Below are 12,955 nucleotides of genomic sequence, written 5' to 3'. Positions count from 1 at the left end.
ACGATCCATCCGCCGTTCGTTGCTCGTCACCTCCGCCGTCAATCGCCGTGGCCACGGAATGGGCAAGTGTTGAAGAGGTACAGGACAGCTTTGCTCTGTTTCTCCAGCTCGTGTCTCTTACACAAGGGGACCACATATGCAATGGGTTGGTCCTATTTTTTTTTTTTACCAAAAATGAGCTGCGTCTGGGCGCACAAACTCGTTCAAACAAAATTAGGCTAAATAGGGTATACAAAATAAGAAGGAAAACTGACGCATGATTCAGTTTCTATGACCTACAAGTTGCTGAAAATAAGAGAAACTGAGAGTAATTCCAAAACACATATAAAAATAAGACAGCAATAAAAATGATATAGCACAATCAAGCGCAAAATAATAGTAGTAGTGCAAATGGTTTGGTGAAATTACCGAAGCAAGAGATGATGGTTTTAACCCTGCAAGGCTGTAGTCCGTTGACACTTGACAAGAATCTGGCGGCTTACCATTACAAAATGTTGTCACTCTTTTCGGTGGTTCAGTCTCATGTTTATCGCTTCGACGAGTAAGTTGAGACCCTCCATGAACTGGCGAGTTGTCACCACAGTCTATATCTTCTTCCATAGGTACTTCTACCGGTTTTTCATTTTTTATCGAGGTTTTAAGTCGAGCCCTTCCATAAACAGGTGACTTGTCACCAGAACCTATATCTTCTTTCATTGCCACTTCTTTCATGTATCCACTTTTTACTGAGGCTTTAAGTTGAGCATCTTCCAGAATATCACCAATTTTAAATTCTCCCTTGGATGCTACACGCCAGGTTTCATCGGAGCCAATCTGAACAAGTGAACGGTAGTTTTGAGCCAATTCTCGTGGAGTGGTATCCAAGTCCACGGATAGATTAATCCCTTTGTCCGACTCCACGTAGAACCCAAAGACACTTTTCGCACAATTTCCTACCATTTTACAAGGTTGACCATGAGCTCCGTAATATTTTACTGGCTGTATTTATCAATAGTTACAAGAGTGCTAAGAAACTTACCGCTTGGAGCTGCAACTTTATTTGGTTCGGAAGAAGTCATACCATTTAAGCTCGATGTTGGACCACGTGTTTTAATTGCAACATCACGAGTAACTACAATGTGGTCAGATTTCTTGCCAAGAGCTATCCGCGAGGATCTTTTCTTCCGAGTGTCGTGAGAAACCCGAGTGTTACTCATTTTTTCTTTGTATTGTTGAAACAATATGCCTAATTGATTTACGGAAAAATAAAGAAAGAATGTTAAATGTTTCTTTTATGGCACTGCCCATTCATTTTATTCAAATGAATGAATTAATGGATAATTAAAATATTATCTTATATCTAAACAAAAAAGGGGACAACGTGAACTGTACAATTAATTTGGACCTCGTTGTAGAATTCATACACATACCAGATGAGATCAAAGTTCCTGTATTATAATGGCATCCTTGTTATATAAGGAACTTAAACGTAGTAGATTGCAAAATTCGGCGATCTATTGGTAAAGTTATGGTTCTCAAAATGGTCATTGTATGCTTTTACGAACTTCGTTGATAATAAACCCACCGATTATAAGACGGAATCACCGCAGCTCTTCTTGCAATTAAGCACAAAATGGGCTGCATTTGAATATGTTTTTGTGAAATAACTATCATTTTGAAAAATCATATGGCCAACTGAAAGACACTAACATGTTACGAGATACATATCGGCTGACAAGCTCTTTGTTCAAGTCTTCACAATAATTTTAAGAAATAAATCATTTTGTACTTTTACAATTGGGATCGAGCAAATGATAATAACTAATGCCCGATAGAAATAAGCGGAAGGACCATAAAAGCACCAACTGTTGCCACTAAACCCCCAACTGTTACCACTAAACCCCCAACTAACCTTCGAAATACCGCATGTCAAAAAAACTTTGAACTATTAAATCTAAGAGTACAACTCACAAGGAGAAACACAATAATGGCAATACTTAACAATTCAAATTCTAGATTGGAAACAAATAAACTACTTGTGAGAATTACCAAAGAGAGATTAGTCAAAAATCGATAACATGCCATACCTTCGAATATTGTTATTATTTTTGATAGCTCTGCTTGTGGGCGATATAGAGGAGATGCCAGGACTGGTATGATGCTGGTGGCCAGAGATTACCAAGAAGATTGTTGGTGGGTATGATTGCTAGGAATCAGAAAACTAGCATGATAATTCATGAGTGTAACTTAGAAGAAGAAATAGAATAATGAAGATAATAAACATTAGAAATCTAGATCTAACCATTTTAATGAGTACCACATCCTCACCGTTGAATTGGGAACATGGCGCAATACCTTGAACTCTTGCTTTGGATCCTGGTAGAGGCTATTGTCGAGATCGGCATGGAGGAGGGACACCAGTAATGAGAGGTCACCTGGTAGATTGATGACGGATATGGTTACTAATTCCTAGAAATTAGAAACCTGGGGTGACGAGTTCATGTATCAAGCTGTATGTGTTATGTTCTTTGGTGCGATTGCAGGATAAGTGGTATGGGGGTGAGAGAGAGTATTATTGAGGTATTCGGGGCGGTGAGGAGGCCATGGGAGGATCAAGGGAGGACAACAAGAAGGAACGGAGGTTAAGTGGCGGCGCGGGGGAGGGGGAGGTTGAGGGTTAAGTTGGTGGTGGACTGTGATATTTATAGGGAAGGTGCAAATGAGAATGAGTCCCTCTTATTTTCTCATTATGTTTCTTTCTGTTTTTGCGCGACCGAAAATATAAAGCGGACTTGTATTAAGAAAAATTGGAGTATATGCATGGAAGAATGGTGGAAGGGGTTACGTGATACACACATCTATTGGATAGAAGGCATGTGTCACGCTCGTTCTCCACCTAAACTTCTTATAGTCCGAGCTTCCGGTGCCTCTCCAACAACCATTAAGTTGGTGAGTGCGGGAATCCATGTAAGTGATGCTTGTTAAGTCAAGCTAGGTCAACCAAATTCTATGCATGCCACTTCTCATGGTCAAGAAAAAGAATGTAAAAGAGAACTCCAATGAGAAGGCCGAAGAAGAATGATACCATCATGGAAAAGCGATGAGAAGGCTTGGTCTACCACATACCATGGACCTTGTAGACCAACATTGACATAAGTACCCCTCATGTATATCCCCATCAATGGTTGTATTGTTATTTAATTTTTCAAGACTCATATCCTATAAAGACCCTCCCATGGGCATGTAACCATCACCCTCACTTGGAATACAAATCGAGGGGAGAGGCTTTGACGGGACTCGCGCGAGAAGTGGTCTAGTGGACCTATACAAGGCATGGATCCACCACGAGGGATCGAAGGAGAGTTTCATGGTATCACTTTTGGCCTTAGACACTAGTTGAAATGCTTCTCTCGTGGCCTCTCCCAGCATAGGATTAATCCCTGCTCCCACAAGGTGGCCAACCCTATTCAAACACCATCGCTTGTGTCAACTCAAAAGTATACAACAAGCTTTACCCATAAGCTAGGTCAGTCGTATACACCCCTAATCATATAGTGCCATGATTGTTGAATAGATAGTTGTACTCAATTGTTGTTATATAACAAAAAAAAACAATTTCACCGACCTTGGGGTACTTATTCCCTCGTACAAAACCAATGAAGTTACATGGTGACACCTAAGATAGTTCTAAATGAAGTTGAGACTACCCTCGATGAAACCAAGCATGTATTAACTTGGTGAAGAAATAAAGTCATGACTCCTGACGCTAATGAAGGTGATAGTTCTAAAGCAAATTACACCTAGAGTGAGGCCGCCCGACTCAACCCCGTCAACTCCCACATAACCCCATTGTTAGCAAGGATTGAAGAACTATATGTTGTCGAGGCACCCCCTGATCGTTTGGACTTGAGTCCTCCATGTTTGAGAGACGTCTTGGATAGATAATGGCTCATGAAAATGACCACATTGTCTTCATCTAAACCGGGATATTTCATTACAATATGCAGCGAATATCTTCCTAGACTCACTAATAAATTCTAATCAATGTCAATATGTGCATTTGCTCTAATTTATTTGTTTTGTGTAGAAATGAAAGCAATTAGGAGGAAATAAGGGGCATTTGGTGAAGAATCACAGACTGAAATCATCACCAAGTAAACTAGGGTTGAGAGACGACTCACAGAAGACTTAACAACCACTGGAACGACCAGGCCCTCCCGTACGGCTTGACTATACCATGTGTTGATGGTTCCTCCTTGTCAAACCCAATATAAACCATGAAGGGACCGAGGCATTTAGCGAACACATGCAGAGAAAAACCTCATTCCACCGCCCCAATTAGATATCATCTCTACCAAAGCCTCAAAGTGTTGGATATAGTGCCCTAGAGGGAAATAATAAAGAATGTTTATTATTATATCAATAGTTCATAATAGTTTAGTGTCATACTATAACTGTATTAATCGGAAACATTAATACACATGTGGTATTGTAAACAAACAAGGGTCCCTAGGTAGCATTTGCAAACTAGTTCATTGAGGTCAATTGATGATCGAGGTTTCCCGATCATGGACACACAAGTCACTGACAATGGAGTCATATCATTGATTGAATGATATGATGGACATTCCCATATATAAGTATTGTAACACGATCAAATTCACATCAAGTTCAAACTTACGATGTTTATGAAGTGTAGTAACCTAATCCTTAGATCGTGAGATCATATCTAATCACTATCACCAGAGGCTGCTTTGACTGCATCAACCGTCACACCGTAACAGGGTGATCATAAAGGTGTAGTTGGGTATTCCAATGGGATGGGTTGAGGTGTATGAGTCAAGAGCGTGATTTGTTCATCCGTGTGGCGCGAAGATACTATGGGCCCACTCGGTGAGATTACATCCAAGTTGCAACGCATGACCAGGTCATGAGGATTGAATCGAACGGAACGAGTTGAGTAACGAGATCGAACTAGGTATCGTGATATCGATGATCAAGTCTCGGACAAGTGCCAATATCAAAGTAACAAAGGGAATGGGATACAACGTAATGGTTCAAACGATGATCACATCTTCGTATAATGCATAGTGACTGCTATTGTTCTCCAGAATACCCTAGAATCATTGATCAGAGAGAGATGTCTCGATCATGTCTGTGTTATTCTCGAACCGTAGGAAAACACACTTAAGGGTTCATCGAAATTTAAAATTGTTTAGGATTCATCGGAAACACCAGAGAAGAGAGAAGAGAGAACTGGAAAGGGTTCCAGGAAAATCCAAAGTATGTTTGGAGTGATACAAGATATGTCTCGGATCATCAGGAGTTAAATAATATGTATTATATATTAATTAAATGGTTTAATATTAAATATATATATTAATTAATTAAAAGGTGAGCCCACCTAAATGGGCCCCTCCTGGAGGAAGGCCAATTAAGTGGTCGGCTGATACGTTGCAAACGTATCTATAATTTTTGATGCTCCTTACTTGTTCTACACCAATTTCTATATGTTTTGTCTACACTTTGTGGAGCTTTTATGCATTTTTCGGAACTAACCTATTGACAAGATACCACAGGGCCACTTCCTATTTTTTGCTGTTTTTGTATTTCAGAAAAGTTGTACATGAAATATTCTTGAAATTGGACGTGACGAAAGCCAAAGTTCCTATTTTTCCCAACACGAAGACGAAGTCCAGAGCAGAGACAGAGGAGGGCACCAGGGAGGCCACACCAACCCTTGGCGCGACCCCTGATCGCGCCATGGGGTGGTGTGGGGCCTCCTGGCGCCTGATGGCGCGTGAAGCACACGTCCGTTGGGAACCCCAAGAGGAAGGTGTGATGCGTACAACAGCAAGTTTCCCTCAGTAAGAAACCAAGGTTATCGAACCAGTAGGAGATGAAGGCCACATGAAGGTTGTTGGTGAAGGAGTGTAGTGCGGCGCAACACCAGGGATTCCGGCGCCAACGTGGAACCTGCACAACACAATCACAATACTTTGCCCCAACTTAACAGTGAGGTTGTTAATCTCACCGGCTTGCTGAAAACAAAGGATTAAACGTATGGTGTGGAGAATGATGTTTGTTTGCGATGAACAACAAAGAATAGAGATTGCAGTAGATTGTATTTCAGATGTAAAAGAATGGACCGGGGTCCACAGTTCACTAGTGGTGTCTCTCCAATAAGATAAATAGCATGTTGGGTGAAAAAATTACAGTTGGGCAATTGACAAATAGAGATGCACATACATATATCATGATGACTACTATGAGATTTAATTAGGGCATTACGACAAAGAACATAGACCGCTATCCAGCATGCATCTATGCCTAAAAAGTCCACCTTCGGGTTAGCATCCGCACTCCTTCCAGTATTAAGTTGCAAACAACAGACAATTGCATTAAGTACTGCGCGTAATGTAATCAACACAAATATCCTTAGACAAAACATCGATGTTTTATCCCTAGTGGCAACAGCACATCCACAACCTTAGAACTTTCTGTCACTGTCCCAGATTCAATGGAGGCATGAACCCACTATCGAGCATAAATACTCCCTCTTGGAGTCACAAGTATCAACTTGGCCAGAGCCTCTACTAGCAACAGAGAGCATGCAAGAACATAAACAACACATATATGATAGATTGATAATCAACTTGACATAGTATTCAATATTCATCGGATCCCAACAAACACAACATGTAGCATTACAAATAGATGATCTTGATCATGATAGGCAGCTCACAAGATCTAAACATGATAGCACAAGAGGAGAAGACAACCATCTAGCTACTGTTATGGACCCATAGTCCAAGGATGAACTACTCACGCATCAGTCCGGAGGCGGGCATGGTGATGTAGAGCCCTCCGGTGATGATTCCCCTCTCCGGCAGGGTGCCGGAGGCGATCTCCTGAATCCCCCGAGATGGGATTGGCGGTGGCGGCGTCTCCGGAACTTTTCTCGTATCGTGGCTCTCGGTGATAGGGTTTTCACGACGGAGAGAATAAATAGGCGAAGGGGCAGAGTCGGGGGACGCTCGAGGGGCCCACCCCATAGGGCGGCGCGCCTAGGGGTGGGGCCGCGCCCCCCTAGGGTGTGGCCGCCTCGTCGCCCCTCTTCGTCTCCTCTTCGGACTTCTGGAAGGCTCCGTGCAAAATAAGACCGTGGGCTTTTGTTTCGTCCAATTCCGAGAATATTTCCTGTGTAGGATTTCTGAAACCAAAAACAGCGGAAACAGGCGGCACTTCGGCATCTTGTTAATAGGTTAGTGCCGGAAAATGCATCAAAATGATATAAAGTGTATATAAAACATGTGAGTATTGTCATATAACTAGCATGGAACATAAGAAATTATAGATACGTATGAGACGTATCAAGCATCCCCAAGCTTAGTTCCTACTCGCCCTCGAGTAGGTAAATGATAACAAGGATAATTTCTGAAGTGACATGCTACCATCATAATCTTGATCAATACTATTGTAAAGCATATGAAGTGAATGAAGTGATTCGAAGCAATAGTAAAGATAATGACTAAACAACTGAATCATATAGCAAAGACTTTTCATGAATAGTACTTTCAAGACAAGTATCAATAAGTCTTGCATAAGAGTTAACTCATCAAGCAATAGATTCTTAATAGAAGGTTTTGAAGCAACACAAAGGATGATTAAGTTTCAGCAATTGCTTTCAACTTGTAACATGTATATCTCATGGATAGTTATCAACATAAAGCAATATAACAAGTGCAATAGGTAAACATGTAAGAATCAATGCACACAGTTGACACAAGTGTTTGCTTCTAAGATAGAAAGAAGTAGGTAAACTGACTCAACATAAAGTAAAAGAAAGGCCCTTCGCAGAGGGAAACATGGATTACTCATGTGCTAGAGCTTTTTATTTTGAAAACATGGAAACAATTTTGTCAACGGTAGTAATAATTCATATGTGTTATGCATAAGACCTCTTATAAGTTGCAAGCCTCATGCATCGAATACCAATAGTGCTCGCACCTTGTCCTAATTAGCTCGGATTTCCATGGATTATCATTGCATTACATATGTTTCAACCAAGTGTCACAAAGGGGTACCTCTATGCCACCTGTACAAAGGTCCAAGGAGATAGATCGCATTTGATTTCTCAGTTTTGATAGATCTCAACTTGAGGACATCCATACCGGGACAACATAGAAAACAGATAATGGACTCCTCTTTAATGCTTAAGAATTCAACAACAGATAATATTCTCATAAGAGATTGAGGATTAATGTCCAACTGAAACTTCCACCATGATACATGGCTTTGGTTGGCGACCCAATGTTCTTCTCTAACAATATGCATACTCAAACCATTTAATCATGATAAATCACCCTTACTTCAGACAAGACGAACATGCATAGCAACTCACATGATATTCAACAAAGGTGTAAAAAGTTGATGGCGTCCCCAGAAACATGGTTACCGCTCAACAAGCAACTTATAAGAAATAAGATACATAAACAACATATTCAATACCACAATAGTTTTTAAGCTATTTTCCCATGAGCTATGTATTGCAAAGACAAGGAATGAAATTTTAAAGGTAGCACACAAGCAATTTACTTTGGAATGGCAGAGAAATACCACATAGTAGGTAGTTATGGTGGACACAAATGGCATGGGTTTTGGCTCAAGGTTTTTGGATGCACGAGAAGCATTTCCTCTCAGTACAAGGCTTTGGCTAGCAAGGTTGTTTGAAGCAAACACAAGTATGAACCGGTACAGCAAAACTTACATAAGAACATATTGCAAACATTATAAGACTCTACATTGTCTCCTTGTTGCTCAAACACTTTTACCAGAAAATATCTAGACCATAGAGAGACCAATCATGCAAACCAAATTTCAACAAGCTCTACAGTAGTTCTCCACTAATAGGTTTAAACTACATGATGCAAGAGCTTAAACATGATCTATGAGAGCTCAAAACAATTGCCAAGTATCAAATTATTCAAGACCATATACCATTTACCACATGAAGCATTTTCTGTTTCCAACCAAATAGCAATCAACGAAGCGGTTTTCAACTCCGCCATGAACATTAAAAGTAAAGCTAAGAACACCAGTGTTCATATGAAAAAGCGGAGCGTGTCTTTCTCCAATACAAGGAATGCTAGGATCCGATTTTATTCAAACATAAACAAAAACAAAAACAAACAGACGCTCCAAGTAAAGCACATAAAATGTGACGGAATAAAAATATAGTTTCACTAGAGGTGACCTGATAAGTTGTCGATGAAGAAGGGGATGCCTTGGGCATCCCCAAGCTTAGATGCTTGAGTCTTCTTGAAATATGCAGGGATGAACCACGGGGGCATCCCCAAGCTTAGACTTTTCACTCTTCTTGATCATAGTATATCATCCTCCTCTCTTGACCCTTGAAAACTTCCTCCACACCAAACTCAAAACAAACTCATTAGAGGGTTAGTGCATAATCAAAAATTCAGAGGGGACACAATCATTCTTAACACTTCTGGACATTACCCAAAGCTACTGAAAGTTAATGGAACAAAGAAATCTACTCAACACAGTAAAAGAGGCAATGCGAAATAAAAGGCAGAATCTGTCAAAACAGAATAGTCCGTAAAGACGAATTTTTTAGAGGCACTTAACAGGCTCAGATGGAAAAGCTCAAAACTAATGAAAATTGCGTACATATCTGAGGATCACGCATGAATTTTCGCAGATTTTTTTGATTCTTCTACAGATAGATCTACTCAAATTTGTGACAGGTAAAAATCTGTTTCTGCGCAGGAATCCAAATCTAGTATCAACTTTACTATCAGAGACTTTACTTGGCACAACAATATGATAAGGAGAGGTTGCTACAGTAGTAACAACTTCCCAGACACAACAAAATAGTAATAAAAACATACATGGGTTATCTCCCAAGAAGTGCTTTTCTTTAACGCCTTTCAGCTAGGCGCAGAAAGTGCAAATCAAGTAACATCAAGAGAAGAAGCATCAACAGAGGTGTTTGGAGTTTTCTCAACTATGCATTGTATCTTATCTTTGTAAGAAACTCCTTTTTCATTAACTTTAGGCTTACTATCCTCCTCAAATAAATTTTCAGGAACAATCCAATCAAAATTCTTTTCTAATGCCTCATGCATTCCTATGAGTTTATAAGGTATTGGTATTTTAATCTCCCCCTCACAATTGGCTTTATTAGTGTATCTTAGCCTATCTTTTTCCCTCTTTTCAAGGATATTTGCAAAATTGGTACAAAAGCCTAGCATCTTATGTCGAATAAAGACTTTCCTAGCTTCTCTAGCTACATCACCAAATTCTCTAAGAAGGGTTTCTAAAACAAAATCTTTCTTCTCTCCTTCTTCCATATCACCGAGTGTAAGAAACATATGTTGCATTATTGGATTAAGATTAACAAATCTAGCTTCCAACATGTGTGCTAAAGAGGCAGTAGCAATTTCATAATTAGGAGCAAGTTCTACCAAGGATATATCTTCAAAATCTTTAACTCTACTAACATGAGTGAAAAATTCTTCTATATTATCTCTTCCAATGATAGACCCACTTCCTACCGATATATCTTTCAAAGTGAACTTAGGGTGAAGCATGATGAAATAAACAAAAGTAAACCAATAAAGTAAATGCAAGTAACTAATTTTTTGTGTGTTTTTGATATAAGAAAACGAACAAGACAGAAAATAAAATAAAGTAAAGCAAGTAACTAATTTTTTTGCGTTTTTGATATAAAGAAAGCAAACAAAACAGAAAGTAAAGTAAAGTAAAGCAAGACAATAAACAAAGTAAAGAGATTGGATGTGAGAGACTCCCCTTGCAGCGTGTCTTGATCTCCCCGGCAATGGCGCCAGAAAAATGCTTGATGGCGCGTGAAGCACACGTCCGTTGGGAACCCCAAGAGGAAGGTGTGATGCGTACAGTAGCAAGTTTCCCTCAGTAAGAAACCAAGGTTATCGAACCAGTAGGAGATGAAGGCCACATGAAGGTTGTTGGTGAAGGAGTGTAGTGCGGCGCAACACCAGGGATTCCGGCGCCAACGTGGAACCTGCACAACACAATCACAATACTTTGCCCCAACTTAACAGTGAGGTTATCAATCTCACCGGCTTGTTGAAAACAAAGGATTAAACGTATGGTGTGGAGAATGATGTTTGTTTGCGATGAACAACAAAGAACAGAGATTGCAGTAGATTGTATTTCAGATGTAAAAGAATGGACCGGGGTCCACAGTTCACTAGTGGTGTCTCTCCAATAAGATAAATAGCATGTTGGGTGAACAAATTACAGTTGGACAATTGACAAATAGAGATGCACATACATATATCATGATGACTACTATGAGATTTAATTAGGGCATTACGACAAAGAACATAGACCGCTATCCAGCATGCATCTATGCCTAAAAAGTCCACCTTCGGGTTAGCATCCGCACCCCTTCCAGTATTAAGTTGCAAACAACATACAATTGCATTAAGTACTGCGCGTAATGTAATCAACGCAAATATCCTTAGACAAAGCATCGATGTTTTATCCCTAGTGGCAACAGCACATCCACAACCTTAGAACTTTCTGTCACTGTCCTAGATTCAATGGAGGCATGAACCCACTATCGAGCATAAATACTCCCTCTTGGAGTCACAAATATCAACTTGGCCAGAGCCTCTACTAGCAACGGAGAGCATGCAAGAACATAAACAACACATATATGATAGATTGATAATCAACTTGACATAGTATTCAATATTCATCGGATCCCAACAAACACAACATGTAGCATTACAAATAGATGATCTTGATCATGATAGGTAGCTCACAAGATCTCAACATGATAGCACAAGAGGATAAGACAACCATCTAGCTACTGCTATGGACCCATAGTCCAAGGATGAACTACTCACGCATCAGTCCGGAGGCGGGCATGGTGATGTAGAGCCCTCCGGTGATGATTCCCCTCTCCGGCAGGGTGCCGAAGGCGATCTCCTGAATCCCCCGAGATGGAATTTGGCGGCGGCGGCGTCTCTGGAACTTTTCTCGCATCGTGGCTCTCGGTGATAGGGTTTTCGCGACAAAGAGAATAAATAGGCGAAGGGGCAGAGTCGGGGGACTCTCGAGGGGCCCACCCTATAGGGCGGCACGCCCAGGGGTGGGGCAACGCCCCCCTAGGGTGTTGCCGCCTCGTCGCCCCTCTTCGTCTCCTCTTCGGACTTCTGGAATGCTCCGTGAAAAATAAGACCGTGGGCTTTTGTTTCGTCCAATTCTGAGAATATTTCCTGTGTAGGATTTCTGAAACCAAAAACAGCAGAAAACAGGAACTGGCACTTCGGCATCTTGTTAATAGGTTAGTGCCGGAAAATGCATCAAAATGATATAAAGTGTATATAAAACATGTGAGTATTGTCATATAACTAGCATGGAACATAAGAAATTATAGATACGTTTGAGACGTATCAGCGCCCACCGACCTCGCCCTTCCGTCTATATATTGCCTTCAACGCAAAAACCCTAAAGCAACCAGCCTCCGTCCACGAAAAGTTCCATCGCCGCCGCCATCGTCCAGACAAGTTTCGGGGTTAGAACTTCCTGTTCTGGCATCCTGCCGGGACGGGGATTGACCCCTGGAGCCATCTCCATCGACTCAACCGCCTCCACTTCGACTCCATGATGGTTCGTGAGTAGTTCCCCCTTTGGACTACGGGTTCTCGGCTGTAGCTAGTTGGTACTCTCTCTCCCATGTACTTCAATACAATGATCTCATGAGCCGCCTTACATGATTGAGATCTATATGATATAATTGGTGTTGTGTTTGTTGGGATCCAATAAATTGTGGAATTGTGATCAGATTGTTCATCATATTATCATACTACTATTATTTAAGATCTTGCATGCTCTCCGGTACTTGTAGTTACCTTGATCAAGTAGTTGGCTCTATCTCCAAGAGGGAGTATTTATGCTCGAT

This window comes from Lolium perenne, chromosome 5 (assembly GCF_019359855.2).
Source record: "Lolium perenne isolate Kyuss_39 chromosome 5, Kyuss_2.0, whole genome shotgun sequence".
In the NCBI taxonomy this organism is placed as follows: domain Eukaryota; kingdom Viridiplantae; phylum Streptophyta; class Magnoliopsida; order Poales; family Poaceae; genus Lolium; species Lolium perenne.
This window is presented reverse-complemented; position numbering follows the sequence as displayed.